Source organism: Gallus gallus, chromosome 4, assembly GCF_016699485.2.
Source record: "Gallus gallus isolate bGalGal1 chromosome 4, bGalGal1.mat.broiler.GRCg7b, whole genome shotgun sequence".
Lineage (NCBI taxonomy): Eukaryota > Metazoa > Chordata > Aves > Galliformes > Phasianidae > Gallus > Gallus gallus.
Window position 1 is genome coordinate 70,459,022 of NC_052535.1, and position 21,345 is coordinate 70,480,366.

The 21,345-nt window shown below is 34.5% G+C and overlaps 1 long non-coding RNA gene across 1 annotated transcript in view; it reads left to right on the forward strand.

Annotated features, from left to right (window-relative positions):
• The first annotated feature begins 364 nt into the window (after positions 1–364).
• Positions 365–21,345, forward strand: part of LOC124417922 — a 41,868-nt gene continuing 20,887 nt past the window's right edge. Inside the window, exons 1-4 of the long non-coding RNA XR_006939141.1 lie at positions 365–513; positions 1,892–2,102; positions 2,753–2,826; positions 9,641–9,720. This is a non-coding gene — a long non-coding RNA (uncharacterized LOC124417922). The remainder of the gene's footprint in view (positions 514–1,891; positions 2,103–2,752; positions 2,827–9,640; positions 9,721–21,345) is intronic.

The window sequence follows — 21,345 nt, forward strand, 5'->3', positions numbered from 1 at the left end:
TATATATCTAAAATCAATATCTTACCATTTTTTTCTTACATATATATATAAGAAAAAAAAAATATATATATATAAAAGAAAAAATGGTAAGATATTGCATATATATGTATATGTATACACTTATTTTTCTTTTTTTATTTTTTTTCTCCCTTCCCTCAATCTCTTGTCTTTAAGAACAGCCTGAGTTCCTTGTTGTATGCGTAGCGAGGGAAACGAGGTGTGTTGTAGGCGTAGCGAGGGAAACGAGGTGTGACGCGTGCAGGTTCCTATGCCACCTGTGTGTTATGCCACCTGTGTGTGCCAAGTGTAACTTCGTGATTGGAGGAAACACTTGTATTTAAACACGTAGCCTATAGCAATAAACGCCATTTGCCTCACTTACTCCTGGGGTCTGGGTGAGCATCTGGCCCCGACCTGGTAAAGGGTCGGTTTCGCCCAGCAGTAAGCCCTACACGTAGACAGAGGACGAACACCGGACGAGCGAACGGAGACTACATGCAACAGTTCCTGCAGGTAGATTCTCATTTAATTGCCTAACTATACCTTTCAATGTTGCATGTTTCCCATTTGGAAATTAAAGCCCTACTGTAACAGTATTAGTTATAGAATTACATCAGTTTTCTGCGCCACTTCTCTAGCATTTAGCTTATGCATGATTGTCACAGGGATCTGCTTTTCTTATCTTAACCCAATTTTATTTTCAAAAAATAATATATTTTGCATGTCTTTCTGATGGTATTTCAGTGAATGTGTACTTAAGTATGAACTCCACTGTTTGATATTGGATGGGACTCATGGACAATGATGGGTGTCTGGTGGACACAAGAGGAGCTGAAAAGTTGTATCACAGCCTCTATCTGTCATTCTAGGTACACATTCCGTGCTCAAAATGTGTAAGGCAAGATGTGCTAGTACAGGCAGCATGAATGCTCACAGTAGTGCAGAATTTTCCAGTTTCTCAAAGATCTGATTCACACTGATTCCTGGAATAACAAGAAGATAGAAAACAAATAGATTGCTGCTTGGTCCAAATTCTCCTGGCACCATAGACCAGTTGTAGAGAAATCAGAGCTGCAGAGAAGACGGTGCCCATTCATTTTTTTCTGTGGTTCTTGCTTTCTGGTTCTAGATTCAACAGTTATATGATATAAAATCAATCTAAAAGTCTGTCACTTTGGATGAAGGGAAACCATCAATGTGCAGATTTCAACTCCCTTTTGTTCTCCTTCAGGTCCCATTCTTTTTGATAAATATACAGTAATATACAGAGATGCCAACGTGAGGAATGACAGTGGTTTACATTCTGCCCAGTCTATAACTTGAAGAATGCAAATATTTTCTGAAGAAATAGTAGGTTTGTGTTCTCATAAACAGAAGGTCATTCGGTATCCCAGATGTCTAACTCTCTTACATAAATGCAGAATAAATACTGCACTGCATAAATACAGTTGTGCAAATCTAGGCATTTAATAGATAATCCTTTTGCAAAACAATGACCTTCATCTGCTACCGTGTCTTCTCTCAGGACCAGACTGCAGCTATTGCAAGGTACATAATGGGCAGTCTTCAAGACAGACTGTGTAAACCTTCAGTGGTTACTTTTGCCTTCTCTCTTAGATTTGTATGTCTAGTCTAAAGTGTAACTAATTTAACTTTTCTCAGAGAAGTAACTTACTGTTTCATTGTGTTTCTCTTATATTGCAGATTGTGACTTTGATATACCTTTCTAGCTCCCTAACTTTTACCCTGCTGCTATGTTGACTAAATCAAGACTCATATCAGTATTGCCATAGCAATTGTTACTTCTGGGTATTTGAAGCAGTTCATCTCTTTCTGCTTCAAATTTACTGTTCTAATTCTTTTGTTTTTTTTTCTTTTTTTTTTTTTCCAGAATGTATTTTCTTTCTTCTCAAAATATGAAATCTAAATCTTAAATTTTCTTCAAGGATTTTATGTCTCCAGAAGCTCAAGTTACTGGGTTAGTACAGTCAAGAAAACAGAGATCAGCTCTGACGCTTCTTTTTAAGTTGTCATCTCAGATGTAGTCATAAAGTATGGTTGACAAAATGAGGTGAAAAGAAATGTCTGAGGAGAGAAAATTGGTGAGTGAACCGTTAACTTTGTTTGTGCTTTCCATATTCTTAAGTCAGGGGTAATTGCTTTTAGCTTTCTGGGATAGTGTAATGCTCTAAGATGCAGAATAATTATTTTGACACAGTCTATCAAGTGCCTTTTTAAAATCAATAAAAACATTATGTAGTTCCCTGTCTATATGCTCAAGGAATTTCTCAGTTAGTTCCTTGTCTTAGAATAAACATCTGCTTGATTGTTCCTCCCTGGCACGAAACCCCACCTGTTATTCTGCTAGTTGACTTCTCATGTGTGGTTTGAGTCCACATCATATCACTCTTAGGAATCATATTGCTGGAAAAGCTCAACAGATGCACAGTATTTAATGTAGTTTTTTATTAATAGATATTTCACAAAGAGACTAATAGAGTTCTTACAGTTTCAGCAGCTGTGTCATGAATTAGTTACTGATAGTGTATTTTATTCTTACAGATCAGTCTTCTGAGACACTTGTATTATCATTTTTAGAGGAATTGTGATGTAACTCCTATTCTAAAATTATACCCATCCTCAGGGATTTAAATTGTTGAAGTTAAGGGACAATTTTATTTTTCATTCTAAGTTATTTATCATCATGTGTGCTTATATTCTGCAAACTTTTACCAATCTTCTGTTCTTACAGCATTCTCTAAATCAGCAGTGTTTAAAACTTCCACATAGTTCTTCAATTTAAAAAGTTTTTCCACTAAAGACACAGTAAGTAAGGCCAATACCCTTAATGTGATTTATCTATGAATTGTTAGAAAGTGTTTAGTAACAATGAAGCAATACTGTGTGTGCAAAAAATATTCTTTAAATTAAGAGAAAAAGTATTAGTTATATTTCAGTTCACTATTCAGTGTACATGTAAATTTCAATTTATTGAAAGTAACAGGCATCTATCAATGGAGAACATTAGAATATTAATGTACACCTCGAAATAAATACCTAATATACAAAATCTTGTTTTCCTTCAGTGAGGTGTTTTTAGAAATCTCATAATGAGACCCACAATGATGTTAAAAAAAAAAAAAAAAAAAAAAAAAGCTACCTTTGTCCCATTTCTTCTTCAGATTGGGCCCCAGATTCATGACACCTCATGAAAAGAGCAGATTTTGAAAGAGGAGATACATTGACACTCCAGTATTGAATTGCTTCACTGTTACGGAATCAGAACTTTCAACATCTACGCACAGCCTACGGTGATTTTCAGAATGATTAAATTTGCATTTAATGAGTAAAATCAGTTTCAAAATCTCTAGAATAATTATTTTTATTACTTTATTCGTTCTTTAACAAAACCATTATTTTCCTTTTTTTTTTTTTTTTTCTTTTCACTTGAGTATGGTCTGTGATTCCAGACATCTGCTTTCCTCATCAGACCAATTAGAATATGTCATTCAGACAATTACAGTCAACAATCTCTTCAGGAGATATGTATCATGGAGCAATGGAAGCTGCATTTATCTGACTGAAGTATTGGCTTTTATTTATTTTCTTATGGAAATCACTTAACGTTGTATAGCATAAGTATAAGTATAGCAGGACTTTGAATAGGGCTAAAATTTGACTACCACATTTTAATAGCCTTAAAATATTAGTTCAGACAGCTAAGTGCCCCCTTCTCAGACAGCAAAGATGTTTTGGGATAATAGAATTAATAGAAGTAGTCCTGAGATAGCACTTCTGTAATAGGTATTCCTCTATCCCACTTATAAAAACATATTTGTTTTCTTCAGAGACAGAAGTTCATTTATGTTACTTAAAAAAAAAAAATGGAGTGAAGCTATAGATTTAGAATTCTGGGCATTATGAAATAGAACATTACACATCCAATTTTTTTCAAATACATTTGAGTTCAGATAGAAATCTATCATGGACTGAGTCAAGCGCATAACAGGTTCAAATGCTCACAGCTGACACAATGGAAAGTGATTGTTACGTAGCTCAAAAATATACAAAGACATACATAATTATAAAAAGTAAGATGTTAAATGAGATCAAGGAGCAGAGATCCCTCACATTATTACTAATGATCATGTCTTGCATTCTATGTAAATTTGCTTTTAGAATCCATTATAATCTGTTCCCATTATAAAACACAGTGTAGGTGGACAGCTATAAGCACAGTCTTTTTAGCTTATGCACTGAACTTATTTTGCAGGTTAATTAATGTCTCCTAATTTTATCCATATACTTGATTTCTCATTATCTTAGAAAGGAAAGAGAAGTACCTGCAATAATTGTACAGAGTCTATAGTTTACCTTGTTGGCCTGAAAATCCTCAGGGGCTGCATTTCAGAACCTTAGTTGTCTAATGTCTGAATCACAATCAGTCACTGCAAAGGTAGTCTGAAAATAGCTATGTACTGTAGTTTACCACATGAGAGTGAAAGTGATCCTGTGGAAAGGATTATGTGGTTTGAACTGCATGTGTATGTGATGCATACACATACATTTTAACACACACATACATACACACACAAAAAAAAGACACCTACTGGAAAACATGTCTTAATAATTTTATATTGAGCTTGCTTCTGGGAAATACTGAAATTTTTAGGCCACTATAAATACTGTTATTTATATTTGCAGTGGAAAAAATACTTCTTAAGACATGAGTAATGGGTTGTTAAAGAATCATAGGGATTGACTTGTTAGTTCCTTCTGCTTTTAAAGTTGTCAGGCTTTGTACTTCAGGGATCTGTTCTAAAATCCCTGAATTGTTGCCTCCTGATTTCAGGTGCAACATCACTTTCACATAAATGTATGTTAGCTGGTTTTAAAAAGTGAATACGCAGAAATGCCTGAACTTCACGTGCCAGAAAGTGAATGCTTTTGGTCTCTGTAACTAGCAACTTTCCTCACCATTATGCTCATCAAATGAGCGTTTGAAAAGGCAATACATGATTTTCTGTTCAAGTGATTCCTTACTAATTTCCCTTCCATGTTATTGATTCATTGTTTAGTATTTTCTAGTGGTGAATATTATCAAAAAATTGTAACTGGGCAAAAAGAGTATTTTGGTTGGATTTTTTCATAGCTTTCCTGAATAAGACTTTTCCTCACAGTACTTATTTTGTATTAACAGTTGTGTCAGTTTGCAGTTTTCTTTCATCTCCAATTATATACCATGCCAATTTATTGTATTGTGCAAACACCCTAAAATAATGTGTGTACTTATGGATTTATTTGGTGTTGTAAATCCAAAACTGACATCAAAGTCTAGCTATGTTTTATCAAACAGGAAGGAAGTTTGTCAGTCTTTTTACTTTACACTAAATTAATTCTAATGTTGACATTTTAAACAAGGTTTTATGCTCAGCTGCATCCTTTAAGTTGAATAGTAAATCAAACATTATTTGTAAATTATAGATATTTAGGTGATTTTTTTCATTATCAAACAACTAGAAACTCAAGATGAATTTTCACTGATTTTTTTTGTTGCTGCTATTAGGTTAGTAACATGTATGCTATGTCGTCTTTTTGTGTAAGGTATATTTCTGTTGTTTCTGCTTTCTTGTTATTCTTTAAAAATATAATTTTGTATTTTACATTTTGAGTGGGAGACAAATGATTTTGCTCTGAAAGGGGTGGAAGGATAAGAGAGAGAAAGTTATTCATTGGGCCAAAATGTAAAATCAGAGAGAAATATCTTAGTAAGTTTTTTTTCCAGTATGAACTCAATTTGAGGATATAGTCTATTATATAAGTCATAATGATTCTGTAGTGTAATATTATTATAAAGTGTAATTATTTAAGAAGACACGGCAATTCATCTCTATGCTACAAACGTTAATACTAAATTAGTATCTGAAATTCTCAAAAATAACATGGATCATGGGTTATATTTCAATAGAATTAAAAGATGTTAATACTCCTTGGAAACATAAAATGTTTTTAAGCTCCTACAAAATCTTTTACTTCAGTACTCCTAAAGTAATGATGATCTTTTGTATTTGTTGTGTATTCTTCCCTTTCATTACACTCTATTAATTGTTTCAGCTTCTCAATTTCTTTCCTAAAATCACTCGCCTTTCTTCTGCTAAAGTGGTGCTACAGTGTTTTAAAATTCTTTCTGTCATTAGTGTTATGGAGGCATTGAACTTCAGCCCTGCTGAACTGATCTCAAGAAGGTGGAACCTGCTGCCATTGATTGACAGGACCTTTCACTTTCAGTAATTTCAATTTGATACAATTGGGAATGAACAGAATAACAACAATATCAAGCAAAACATTTTGTGGTCATTCTGTAAAATGACTTAAGTTTTCAGTAGATTTGGTAACATACTTCTACACTAATACACTTATCAGGTACAGAATGTAATAATGAAACGACAAAGATTCCAAAAAAATTGTGTGCCATCAAATGTAACACATTACACATAGAAAATAAATTTCTGATTAGAGGAGAATCAATACCATTACTTTTGTATGAATTGCATTTTCATTTTATACTTTTTTTTTTTTAATTTTCTCTTCCCCCACCTTCCTGAAATCCTTGTTTTATCGTTTGATTTTTTGATTCTCTAATTCAGATGGAATGGAAACTTATACATCTTACACTTTTCTACTTATTCTCTTGATCCAGTCTAAAACATGGAGAAAATCTTCAAGGACCATTCCTGTTCTTCTGTAACCTTTATATGATGAATTTACTTAATGCATTGTTGGTTGGGGTCACTTCAGTCATAAGAATTTCCCAAGTTTGAGCAATAGGGAGTTTCTTTAATATTAGTTCAGCTAAAATCTTCAGTGATTCATGATTTCATTCTTCACTTGAAGTACACTTGTGTATAAAATATTATACATTTTTTAATATATAATACATATGTACTTGGACACCTGTGATGTTACTGTAAACTGTAGGCAAACAAAAACCATATGAGGTTTAAATTTTGTTTTAATTATTGACTTTAAAACTTTATTTGGTAATTTTTAAGCTCAGTGTCATCACTACAGTGACACTGTAGATTATGGCATTTGAAGTTGTTCAGTGTGACCTGTGTTCTCACTGATATCAATGGTAAATCTCCTACTGACTTCAGTGCAAGCTGAATTAAGTCACTTCTTTGAAAAACACCCCCCCTGAATGCTGTATAATGAAGAAAACTCGTATTTCACTAAAGCATTATTTTCAGCTGACTGTTATAGAGAATAGATCAAAATAATTTTCATTGCTTCAAAGTTCTTGAGAGGCCTTTTCCTCTACATTGTTGGAAAAGATTGTCAAACATCTTTAAAATATTTCCTCCTGTCCATAATGATTAGACACTCTGCTAACAAGACACTGTGAGAGAGAGCATGTGCTGCTACTCTATCATTTAGGTAACCAATTTTTTGTTGCCTATTTTTTGCAGCTCCCTTTGTTTTATTTTGTTGTTGGTGGGTTTTTTTGTTGTTGTTGTTGTTGTTGTTTGTTTGGTTTTTTTCATTTAATTTTGAGATGGTTGTCTTCCCTTATTAATTTTCTATTAATTTTGTTTATTATCCAGGAATTAAATATCCAACCCACCCCCCCCCACTGACTGGCACAAGCAAGCTGGTAGCAACATACAAGGAGAAGGCTGAGGTACTTAACAACTTTTTTTGCCTCAGTCTTCTCTGATAACTGCTTGCCACACAGCCCTCAAATGTTTGGTTTGATAGGAGGGATTGGGAAAGCAGTGTCCTTCCCGCTGTAAGTGAAGATCAGGTTTGTGACCACCTGAGGAACCTGAATATCTACAAGTCTGTGGGTCCCAGTGAAGTGCATCCCAGAGTCCTGAGGGAGCTGGCTGATGTGGTCACCAAACCGCTCTCAATGATATTTGAAAGCTATGGCAATCAGGTGAAGTCCCTTGGTGACTGGAAAAATGGTAGTGTCACTCCCTTTTTTAAGAAGGGTGAAAAGAATGACTCTGGGAACTATCAACCTATCAGTGTTACCTCAGCCAGGAAAGATCATGGAGGAGATCCTCCTAGAAGCTATGCTAAGGCACACTGAAGATAGGAAGGTGATATGGGAAAACTTGCATGGCTTCACCAAGGGCAAACCCTGTTTGACCAACCTAGTGGCCTTTTATGTTGGTGTCACTGCATCTATGGATACCACTGACAAAATCTTAAACCTGTTATATTAAGCACAAAGAAAGATAATCAGATAATCCTTTTAGCTTTTTTTTTTTTTTTTTTTTAATTGAAATGTGAATATATCATATATAGCTATCGGTCAGTTCTTGTCTAATAGGCAACTTCTTTTAAGAGTGACATCTCTTTGGAAAAATCATCTAAAAATGGCAGACAGTGAGTGGGGTGTTTAATCATAAAAAAAAAAAGTAACAATAATTTGGATTCACAGATGATTTCAAAGCTTTGCACATGCCACAAGTGCCTGCCTCAGGACAGTCTGGTATATCTTGGGAGTCTGTAAAATGGTAGATTGAAAGCATTCTGTGTGCCAGGGCACAAATGTGACAGGTACCCAGGAAAGAGCAAAAACATTGAATGTGCCAAACACTAGGTAGAACAATAGGCTTTTTCTATTTTTGTTTGTTTTTTTGTTTTTTTATATATAAGAAAGTGACATTTAGCTATTGTCAGAGGTTGGATACTGGTAATATACATGATCTGTGGCCTAGTCCATTATTACTGTTTTTATAGTCTTCTATTCTTAGGCATTTCTAACAACAGATATTCTTTACATTGCCAGTGCTTAAGGTTTTATTCCCACAGCAACAAACTGCAACTAGCAGTGCAAGCCACACAAACTCAAAACCCCTCCAGTTTATTATCCCATAAATCTCTGGTGATTTTAGAGAGGAAGAATAACATGTACCCATTTGATCATCTCCTATGTATTTCTCTCTTAAATTCTGTGATACAAATCTGCACTGAAATACTAAATTAAAACACTAAAGGTGACAAATTTAAAAAGACTTCTAAAATATGAAAAAATATATAAAATAGTTGTTTCTTTCTAAAGCACATTATGATCCTGCTCCTTTTTCATTTTACTTAATGATAATATTCTACAGACTTCAACAGGAGCAGAATCAAACCTCTCATCAGCAGTGGCATTTTGATGTATTACACCAATACATCACCCTATGCAGCTCCTTGATGATGTATTGCCCTGGTGCTTTATCAAAGTGTCACTGCTCTGATGAAAGCATAGCACCTTCTGGCAATGCCTGGTAATGAAAACTGTTACATTATAACAGATGTTTATGTTATGTTATGTTACATTATGTTACTCTATGCTATACAGTGTTGTGCTGTGCTATGTTAAGTTGTTACACTAAGAAGAAATATTAGAAAAAAAGAAAGACTGGGTTCCAGGAATGGATGTCAGAGACAAAGACACCATGGTCAGACTACATCGATACAGTTAAGTTCCCACAGGAATTAGTGTTACTTAATTGAAACGTTAGTCCCATATTACATGTATGTATTCAGTACTGTATTCAGTTACTTTTGATTGGGCAAAATAAAATGTGATATGTCCTTCTGAAGAAGTTTGTTTAATAAGATGTCTTTTCTGGAAATTCAGGACAGAAATTTACAACTAAATGCAGAACCGTCCCTGGAAGGAACAAAGCATATGGCACTGGTTCACTGGAAGACAGAAGGGTGAGTCTGCCTGTACAAAAATAATTTGATAAATTTCTTAAGCCCTCCCCTCCCTTCTGAACATGGTAAGGTTTTTGGTGTGACTTTAATGAAGTAACGCCAACATCAAGTGTTGCTTAACCTGATGTGCTGGAACTTCAGTATGAACTGGAATCAAAGGCAGCCAGGTGCTATGCCACAAGGACATTACTGCACGGGTAGAGAATATGGCCATAAGGGTGCATTGGGTAGATGTTCATGTACCCATGAGCAAGTTCACTGAAGTACATAAAAATAACCATCAGGCCACTGGATTTGAAATGGCTTTGATAGATTTGGGCTGACAATACAAGAGTGAGTTATTTCTACCTTGGTGGGCCCATGACACCTCAGGCCATCAGGGAAGAGATGTGACATATAAATGGGCTTGAGACCAAGGGGTGGACTTAACCGTGGACACTATTGTGCAAGTTATTCATGAATGTGAAACATGCACTGCAGTTAAACAAGCCAAGGGAATGAAACGCCTCTGGCGTGAAGGGCGATGGCAGAACTGTAAATATAGAGAGGCTTGGCAGGTTGATTATATGACTCTGCCACAAACTCACAATGGCAAACATTATGTGCTTACCATGGTGGAAGCAACTATTAAATGGCTTGAAACATATCCCATGCCCCATGCCATTGCCCAAATACTGTATTAGGCTTTGAAAAACAGGCTTTATAGCAACATGGCCAAACTTTTTCTAGTGATATTCTATGCAACAATTTGAAAAATAATAATAATAATTAAAAACAATTTAAAAAAAAATCAAAGTACCAGCTAGAAAGATACACAGAATCCTTCAGCATAGCTCTAAGTGTATTTCCATTGCAATGGAGGTATCAGATGAACATCTAAATAAACACATAATATATAAAAATGCTTAAGTAGCTATAATAGAAATGGAATACATCTGAGAGACATAACCTAAGTGTCTTGTAAGCTATGTGTGAGCATCATGAGATTTTCATTTAGCTTCATTCAGATCTAACACTATCAGGCTTTAGTTTTTAAAATTATTTACATATTTCTTTAAAAAATGTTTTTAACATAAGCTCTTTAAAATCAAATTAGTAACATTTACTTACTACGTTTAGATTGTAGTTCAACCTTTTCTGCGTTTGTGGAATTTTGTTAGGAAGTAATGTTTTAATGACAATTCATAACAATGTACTTTGGGTAATATCCTCATTTATGTACTTTAACAGACAATGGCTTTAAGCCTGATTTTTTCAGGGCTTGTAGTTAATTCCTTTTTCCATATTTATCTTCTTTTCTTACAGTTATTGCTAAGTAATGTGGCTTAATGCTAATGAGTGAGGTGCAAAACCAAGCATGAGACTTCTAGCATTGTTTCACACATAAAGACAGAAGCAATTGTTTTTAGTCTATGTTCTACAGACATGAAAACATGCAGATCAGTCTGAAAGTAATGCTTCCTATTTACTTCTATGGAAACTGCAACAAGTACAAAGAGCACAATAACACGAATAGAGCAAATTTTCAGCTACAAAACACTATTTTTTGACATAGTCACTACCATTAGCTGTGCATCTTAGCCAGCACTGAACAAGAGCCTACATGCCACATTCATAAAAATCTGTACCAGTGGATGCAACCCGCTGCAGCTGTCACCACTACTGAAACACATCACCCACCGCCTCACTGTGCTCACATCCACTGTTTGATCCTCGTAAACATTCAGCAGGCATCAGTGGGTGCCATTTTTTCTGCATGGAGGAATTCAATTTCGTACCTTTGCTTCATCTATACTTCCATGTCAGATGCCATTTTGTCAGCCTGCCCCTCTGCTGCCATCTGTCACATGGCAACAAAATGTAATGGAGTAATGGTGGGAATATTCAGCCTCTACTGCCATACCACCAGCATCCACCACTGGAGTTGTGGGCCAGCATAATAAAATAGGAGGCATTACTTTTGAAGCAGCCCTTGTATTAGTGCCAAACATCTCCAGCTTTCTCTGAGACAGTAGAACTTCAGAGAATTAAGAATTGCATTTCAATGATGTATAGATAATATTTTGATCTGCTAAAAAAGCATGTTTGGGAGTTGTGAGTGAACATATCCTGCAGTTTCCAAGTATATTTCATTAAATCTATGCTACACTTATGAATAGCAGAAAATGATGAAAAAAGGTAAGTACGTGTTGTCTGTTTAGATGTGTGCTACCAAAGTACACTGTAATTTCTTACAGAAAATCAATTCTTCTTTCTCCTAAAAAGTATCCAATAAATAGCATTACCAGCAATTGTAGCGTTTATTAATTTCTACTTGACATTAGTACTAAATAATACTGCAAAACCAATATATTTCATCACTGTAATTATTAGTTTCTCCTTTTGCCATACATTCGTTGCACTAGTTTATGTTAGTTATTTTTCATTTACTAAGTATCCAGTGACAGCCCGAATGAAGACATGCCTGTATTACCATAGTTACTGTAGCTGTAACTCTAGTTTCTTCAGTATTGTACAGTAATAATGGGTTAGGGTTTAGTGTCTATAAACTATATATGTATATGGCAATAAAAACTGATCTCAGTTTCTAAATTACTTTATTTTGAAACTGAATGACAGGAAAAGTGAGTTTGACTGTTTTTCTTCTCCTTTCCTCAAACTTTCCGTTTTCTCTTTTCATTCTCTGTCTGGTAAGAAGCTTCCCATTTCTACAGAATATTATATGTTCTGTTCTACTGTAGGCCTTTCATTGCCACTGGAAAGACATTAAGAAGATATCTTGTTGATTTTCCACTTCTCATTGTCTATATCATTTTTCTTTTGATGATAAACCTGAGGAGAAAATGACATGATATAATGTCTTCCTCTTATTAATGTCTTTCGATTTACCACTTAGATTGCTTTTTAAATGTCACTTTTACAGTAAACGGTTTTTCTTAGAAAAAAAAAAAATTCAATGATGTATAATGTAAATAACAATATGGATAAAACTATTAGGTTTTGAATGCCTATGGATTAGATGTGGCAAGTTTGTTTTCAGGATTTTTCAAAGATTGCATTAATTGATCTGGTATTCTGAAACATAGTCATAAATTAAATAAAGTAAAACTTTTCTGACAGATAAAATAACGAATATGCATGAATAAGATTTTGAAATTGGTTTATATTTTTCATTTCATGGGATTTCATGATGAGACTCCAGTGATGAGTACTTTGGAATATCACATAGATTATGTTTGGAAAACACTTGGAAATCTCCTAAGTGATTGCAGCTATTAAATCTTTAATACTTTACATAATAACTTTAAATAAAACAATATGAGACGAAGATGTGATTAAGGCACCCCCAGAGAGGTGGCACAGAACGTGGCCAGACAAATGTACTAACCAGTCACCTCTTTACACATGATTTTTGTTGCCTTATCACTCCTTTTCCCCATTCCTGTTCCTCTCCAAATCACTCTGCTCCCTCCTTTTTACCACCTTTGGTTCTTCCAATAAACACCCCATAAGTCTTGAGCAATCCCACAATTCTTCTCTCCTGCATCCTCTAATGAGTGCCATCACCCTAGGCATTGATACCACAGTGTTTCTAGGGAGGTCTGGAGAGTTGCTCCCTTGATGCATCTGACTGCTGTCACCCTCTATGGCACCCTTTGAGCGTCTGGGATAGGGCTTGTGTCTCTGATGGGGTAACTGGGTCTCCCCTACCTGCCTTTGTCCCTCTTCATTCTTTTGTGCTAATGGAGGTGAGCATTTCATGAACTGAATATGTTCCTGTGATGGACCTTGGATTAGTCAGGTCTGAGGGCTGTTTAGATTCTCTCAGAACCATTGTTCTTCTGTGCTAATCGGTCTTTGTGGAGACAGGATTTTTATCACAAAGCCCTGTGATTACCACATAGGTCCACAGGGACAGGGATGGGCCAAAATCAAGAAAGAACATCAGTTTGCAGGTTGGAGTCCATAGCAGGACCAGTGAGTTCTAGTTCAGGCTGTGATGTGTCTGAAGAGAGGCAGAGCACAGGCGGACTGGGACCATAGGTAGGGCTTGGAGTAGGTCTGCATGAGGCTGGTCAGGGCCATCAAGGCACTGGTGAACTCAGTCTTGGTATTTCCCAAGTGTAAAGAGCAATGCTTTAAAAGTTTGCCTGAACATTTGTGTGGCAAAAATAAAATGGTCAGTGCTGTAACTCAGAATATCTGTGAGAAATTTTGGCAGTGTATAAATATAATATATTGGGGCTCAAATAAACCTGAATGCATTGTACTATTTATTAGTATTTTTATTATTTTCTGAAATAATGAAAATGTTATTTTCTTGTTTTTTTATGCTTTTAGATGACTGACATCACAATTAGATTATCAAATAAATATGTAAGCTGAGTTCTTGACTGAAAGTGGCATTTTAAGATTAAAGCTTTTGCAGTACTACATTATGACAAATTGTGATGAATCGCTAAAAAGTTTTAATTGAGTAGCTTATGTACTTGCTTCTAAAGCTGCAGACAGAAGCTTGGGTGACAAGATATAGCAGTGCCTTATTCATTTGGGAGGAGGAAGTATAAACTAATGATTTTCATCCTTAGGAGTTTTTTTTTAGTTTGGTTTGGTTTGGTTTTGCACTATATTTCTGCTCTTTAGGCTGTTATCCCCATTAAAGGCTTGATTGGAACTACCATAGCTGTGACATAGCTCTGTCAAAAGCAAACTCATGTTAGCAGTTTATGTTTTGTTGTAGGACGTGTAAGTGTACAACCTATGAAGATCCTTTCTGTCATTTTGCGTCTCTATTTCCTTTTAAGACAATCTCCTGCTAATGTTCAGTCATCTGAAAGAGACACCCCATTGTTTTCAGCTATCCAAGGGTGAGAACTCATTTATACAGATGTTCTTGATAAAGAGAAAATTATTCCTGTAAGTATTTTCTCTGCAAGTGTAAGCTATAATGGATTGACAGTGACGTCCCTTTCCCCACTGAGCTGATAGGTATTTGCATGTGTTCAGTCATTCTACTTCTCACTTGAAAAAAAATTGGTTGACGAAATATTTTGGGTTGTCTCTGTCAAAATGTGAAGTATGGTGGTTGTATAATATCCTAGTAGAAAGAAAGCAAATTGATATTTTTGATATATAAAAATATCTCATCAATTGGATTTTGTGTTTCTGTGCTGACAGACAACAGTGCTTACAGGTATTTGTGTGCTCTCATAGATCTTCTTGCTAATTAGGATCCTATAAGGTTAATATCAAAATAACGATAATTACTAGAAGTTACCATAAAATGTCTTTTTATTTATTGTAGTTTCAGAGAATTTTAAACCCTTTGTATTTACGCTGCTAATCTGAATAATGCAGATAACGGTCTTTCTCTGAATTAATTTCAGTGTGAATTAGAACTGGATCTTCTGGAAAAGTACATAGTCTTTATTCTCATTTCATTCCCTCAAAATATAGTAATTTGGATTGTTAAAGGGTAACTTTTTAATTTCTACAAGATAACAAAGCTACTCACGTCAAAAGACTTTATTTTTAGTATTTGAAACTCTGTTCCCTTTGCATTACTTTAATATTGAGCCTAGTTCTTGCTACTTAAAAAAGTGGCAAAACTTCAGATACAAATGTATTTACTCTTGTAAATAACTCTTACTTAGTATGAAATTACGAAATACTACATTTTCATATTAGATGATATACATATTTATCAATAAATAACTTATAAAACTGTTGCTTAAAATTATCCATGGGGAGCATACTAACTTCAAATTAAATAATAATAATAAAAAAACTTCTGAGATTATTCAAGAAAAGGTTAATAGAAACAGCTCAGCCCAACCTGACCTCACCCAAACAGGTTGTCTGTATTCAGCTCTTTTCACTTTTAAATTTCTATTTAATTTTCCAGTTACTCAGAACCTGGTGACAAACCAAGTTTGATTATAATTTGTAAATCCTCATAACTTATAAATCACTCTGAGATTAGCACATTGAGGTAAATGTTTGCAAAATCTAACTCAAATTTTAGGAGACTAAATGTTAATTTGTCTCAGTTGTAGCATATCAGTCAAGGCAGAATTGTCAATAGCATCCTAAATATCAAATTTGATGAGACATCTTATCAGAAATATGTAAACCAAATATAGATGCAGATATGTGTGTGTGTGTAATACCTCTGAGACTACTGTGTTGGAATTAAGTGTACCAATACTGTGTTCTTGCCACTTTTCTAAGCTCATAATTAATAAGATGACTGCAGTATGATGAATTCCTTACCAGAGTTTGAGTATTTCTCAACTCATAAACAAATAGTACAAGAAAGGTGATCACTAATTTATCTTATTATGTAGACAGAAATTTGATAAATAAGCAACTAATTAATGAAATACCTGCTACTTTTTGAAAATGTCAATAACAACAGTCATAATTCAAGAGGTAGATTTCTGTGATGGCTGTTATTGGAGTAACAAAAGCAAGCTAGCAAAGAAACACTCCAAAACATAGTATATAACTTTAAAACTTAATGTTTAATACATGGTTGAGTGAATGAGACAAAAAAAAAAAAAAAAAAAAAAAAAAAGGTTAAGGTAGTGTGCTCAGAATGTTTATTTTCATCCTCCAAGTAGGATCTTTCTTCCAGGACAGGGAGGATCAATCAAGTGGAATGGATATTCATATTCCCTTCCTCAGGTTTTCTTTACCTAAACAAAATAATCATTTTAATCGAAGGAGAAAGAAAGCATGCTGTAATATCACAACTGTAGTTGTATTCTGCTCTCATTCTACTCTCATAGCACTATACTTCACAGCGTTTACCACTTTTTCTGTGCTCCCTTCATTAAATCTTTTCAAAGCCTTCATCTCTTTGTGCACTAGTATATGTTGTGCCTTCTGCAATAGAGTGAATTTCCAGATATTGACCTTGGTCTATTGTATATTTTTATCACAACTTATCCATCTTATCTGGATTTCCTGGTTTTTAGCACTAATTTATCATGCACCATATTAAGAGAAGGGAAACTACCTTTATGTTGTGACCATGAAGACGTATTGTCCATTTATTTTTAGAGGTTTAGTTAAACTTTTGCCTAAAATTAATTTGCAAATTAATGGTAGGTAGTGTGTAGTAGATGCGATAAAACTCATCAGAATTCCTTAATACAAAGTGAATAGTTAATATTATCACAAAACACACACATGAAAGGAAGTAGGAGAAACAGGAAAGAAAGTATGGGACATCATGTAAAATAGATGAATCTCTATCAAGGTTGAGGGAGTTGATCCCTCTCTTCTATTTCAGCACTAGTGAGTTAACACATGGGGCATAGAGTCCAGTTCTGGGCTCCCCATTACAAGAAAGATGTGAGCATACTGGAGAGAGTCCAGTGTAGAGCTACAAAGGTGATGAAAGGACTAGATCCACTCTGCTGTGAGGAAAGTGGATGGAAACCTGAAATGCAGAAGGTTCCCTCTGGACATCAGGAAACACCCTGTAGGTGACTGAGCGCAGATTGCCTAGTGAGGTTGTGGAGTTTCTCCCCCTAGAGAAAAGTATTGTTATTTTTGGCTCTGGTTGGCCATGGTGAGCAAGAAGGTTGGGCTAAATGACCTCCAGATGTCTTTTCCAACCTCACCCATTCCGTGATTCTGTGAAGTAAATGAAGCAATATAGAATCCAAGGGATTATCTTGCCTCGTTATTCATTACTCAGTCTTTTGTGATTATACAAATGTTCTCGTGGTAGTCATTTATGATACCACAAATAAAGGTTTACATCTTCATTAGGAACTATAGTGTGGATCAACTGGAGAAACAGAAACCATACTTTGATACAAATATGATTAGTATACTAGCGAAAATAGGAAGGAAAAATTAAAAAATAAGCACGTTGTTCTTAATTTCATGGTTTCCAAGGCTTTGCTTTGGTTTGACTTATAAGTGCCTGATTTCAGTCTTTGCATACTAACTTTAGTTACAGAGAGGTGACTGTCTCTTGGTTGTAATTATGTTTGAAATTGTGGTCTGCATATGAAAAATAGAAGCTTCCACACTTTTTGCTAACAAAAATTGTCTCTTATATGTATTTCTTGATGTGTTGTTTTTTTAAGAGTTAAAATGTCTGGTATCCTGAAGTTCTATTGTCTATTGTCATCTCTCAGAATTCACATCTTTGTTGAAGAGATTGATTAGTAAGTACTTTAAGTGTCTCATAACATTTCAGTGGATTCACTGGGGACAGAAATGCTTAATTATCTTCAGAGGAATGTTATTATAATGGAAATAATTCAATGAATGAGTTTCTATTCAAACTCTGTTTAAAACATGAAGGTCATTGTATTATATTAACTTAATTTGAAGGTCCAATTGTAGATGTGTATAACCTCAGTTCCAGTAGACACTATGAGTTACGTAGATATGATAAACTCCCAAAGCTTACCATCTTATGGACTAGTTAATTAAATCTCTGTAACTACCATGAAGGGAGGTAGTAGTGGTCTGGGGGTCAGCCTCTACTTATGTATAACAAGTGATAGGACTAGAGGGAATGGCCTCAAGTTGCCCCAATGGAGATTCAGACTGGATGTTAGGAAATACTACTTTTCCAAAAGAGTGGTCAAACGCTGGAATGGGCTGCCCAGGGAGGTGGTGGAGTCACCGATGCTGCAAGTATTCGAGGAATTTAGACATTGTCTTGAGGGACATGGTTTAGTGAGAGCTGTTGGTGATAAGGGAATGGTTGGACTGGATGATCTTGTAGGTTTTTTCCAACCTCGGTGATTCTGTGATTCTCTGGCATTTACCATTTGTTTTTCTATTCTTTCCTGTTTTGCTCTACTTTAAATCAGGAAATAATATTTAGAAGAATATTTACAATATGAAAGAGATCAGTATTCTTCCATGAAAATAGTCTTTGAAGAGAAATACTTGTGAGGTAAACCTACTTCTAAAAAGTAAGGCATAACATCCATCATTCCTATGGAGTTATTGCATAGGTTTCTCCACTCATTCTCCCTACTCATTTGGGTCAGAGATGAATAGCTATTGAGAATTTTCAGAAAGACTTGAAAATTCATGTGAAGTTATTTTTTAATAAATAATACCTAACCTAAAAAAAGAAACAAACATAATGGTTGTTTCATGTCATGTTAACTTCACATCAGACTACTTAACTCAACTCTGAAGTTAAACTCTTACATTTAAAATAGATCTAAATAGTATTGTGAACTGATTTTTTTAATAACACAAGAGTTCTAATAACACTTTAAGTGAACTCTAATTTAATGCAATTTTAGCTGTATTCAGCTGTGCAGCTACATCTTGATTAAAATTATTGTTGGCCTAAGTATAATCACAAGTTGATTTTTTCTCCTTCTCTATTTCCTTAGTGTTAAGGATCAGTTGCATTATTCTAATCAGCTAACACTTTAGATACACATCACCAGTTAGTGTTCTACTTCCCTAGATTTTATTTACAAGTCAGTTATTCAGAGTGGAAAAACACAAAGAAATTCTCCTAGTTCTGTGAAACATCAGTACATTACAATACAGTAAATGAAAGGCTATTATGTCTCAGATTGGTCTGTACACTTAGACTCCCAAAAGAAATTGGTTGCTGAATTGATTATAATTTCTATGGAATTGACTGTACATGCATGTTAAGCAATTTTCTACAAAATTACACAAAATTGGAACATCACCATAGCAATATTATATTGAACACAATTGTAACATAATATTACAACCTTAAATAGAAACGTGTTTGATACGTATAATGTTCTGTAAAATCCAATCTTATTGAAATGATTTTTATAAACAGCACAAATGTTTATGCTAAACATTTTGCAGTTTGCAAGGAGTATAAAAAGATTTCCAAGTTCAAGTGAATGTTTATTGAAAACACTTAGAGATAATGTGTTTGAGGACAGTAGCAAAGAGTAGGTGATTTTACTCTTCTCCAAAATCATGGTACTTTCCTCCAGATTTCTAAAGAACCTCTTGAGTGGTGCATGCAGATGCAAAGACTAGGGCTTTCATGACCAGCTGCAGGATCTTAGCAACATGCTTTATGTAAAACTTTGGAAAATGCTAATTCGTCTCCCATGATCTAGCATACCGAAGACTTTTTGAAGTTAGTATTATGCTTCTTTCCATTAAGAAAAAATAATCTTAAACAGGAGCTCTTCCATCATCCTAACATAGAAATTCAACAGTACTTCATCTCACTCCATACCATCTGTTTACACTCATTTCTATCACAAACTTCTTGGTGATTTTCATTTTGCCCAAGCTGTCAGTTTAGCCTTTGCCAATGTTAAATAACATCCCACAATTGTGGAAGTTCTTCTCAGTCATAGTGCTAGAATAAATTTTCAACAACAGAAGGAATAGCTCAAGATAGCTGCATGGATATGTGAAGTAAGCTTAAAATTATGTAGAAAGCAAGCTGTGTACACAGAATATGTTAGTGAACATGCTATTTTAAAAGTTGGTAACATTGACAATATACAAATCATACAATGCAGGTATTTTTAATACAATTTAGCTAGTGGTAGCCTTAACACAACATGAATTTATAATTTTTTGTGGCTCATTACAAAAAGAGCTTCATTATAATTCTGTCCAAACTAAAAAATATCTAAAACAAAAACAAAACCAACCAACCAAACAAAAAAACCTACCCTGTAAAATCCCCCTTACCAGAAGATCTCTTGCTCTATTCTTCCACTTTTAAAAAAACAAGTCTTGTCCTTCTTGACTTCAGAAATAGTGGAGTCTGTTGTAATACTTTTCAGTGTCTTTCATGTACCATTATGCACATTGTGAAGAGCAATATAACTGATCTGGCATTTTCTGAATTCTGTACTGTTCATTTAACAGGAACAGGTTATTTAACTGGTCATTTAAAATGAGCTAGTCACTCATTTGGTATTGTTGATGTTACATCTCTGAAAACTGTGGATGATAGTATCAGAGCTTCAAGTTTTTAAATACAAGAAGTTGTGCCCAGAAATATTTGGCTTTATAGCTAAATTTAAAAATTGACAAACCTGGGTATATTTATAATATGTTCAAATATGTTCTTCCATTTATTCTCCATCTACCATCTGTTGTCTATGATAGTTTAAGGATTACAGAATTAAGTTGACACATTTGGATATATTCACTTAAATATTCAAATCACTGAGAAATATGATGATTCTTTATTGTTTTCAAAAAATTTTTTGAAAAGGAAAGGACACTTTAAAATACGCTCCAAAGAACTATTGATAAAAAGTTCTGAATTGTTAGCAGTAGCAATTGGAGACACTGTGGAGACAACAGATTGGTAGAGGCAACTGTAATGTAATGTCATAAAACTGTATTACAATTTTGAGTTTGAACTCAAAAGTACATCTTTTGGGGAACAAGATCACTGTTTCTGTTAACAACTAATTTTGTCCATTTTTTAGTTTAGCTAAAATAGGTGTTTCTCAGTATGGTGAGGTGCTGCTAAGGGAAAACAAGACTGTTAAAGGATCTTTCTGCCTCTATCTAAAATAACGTAATTGTTATTAAATCTGTTTTTTCATGCTTCTACAATAGAGTTAAAGAGTTACTGTATGGGGAAAAAATACAGAGGCTTAGAGC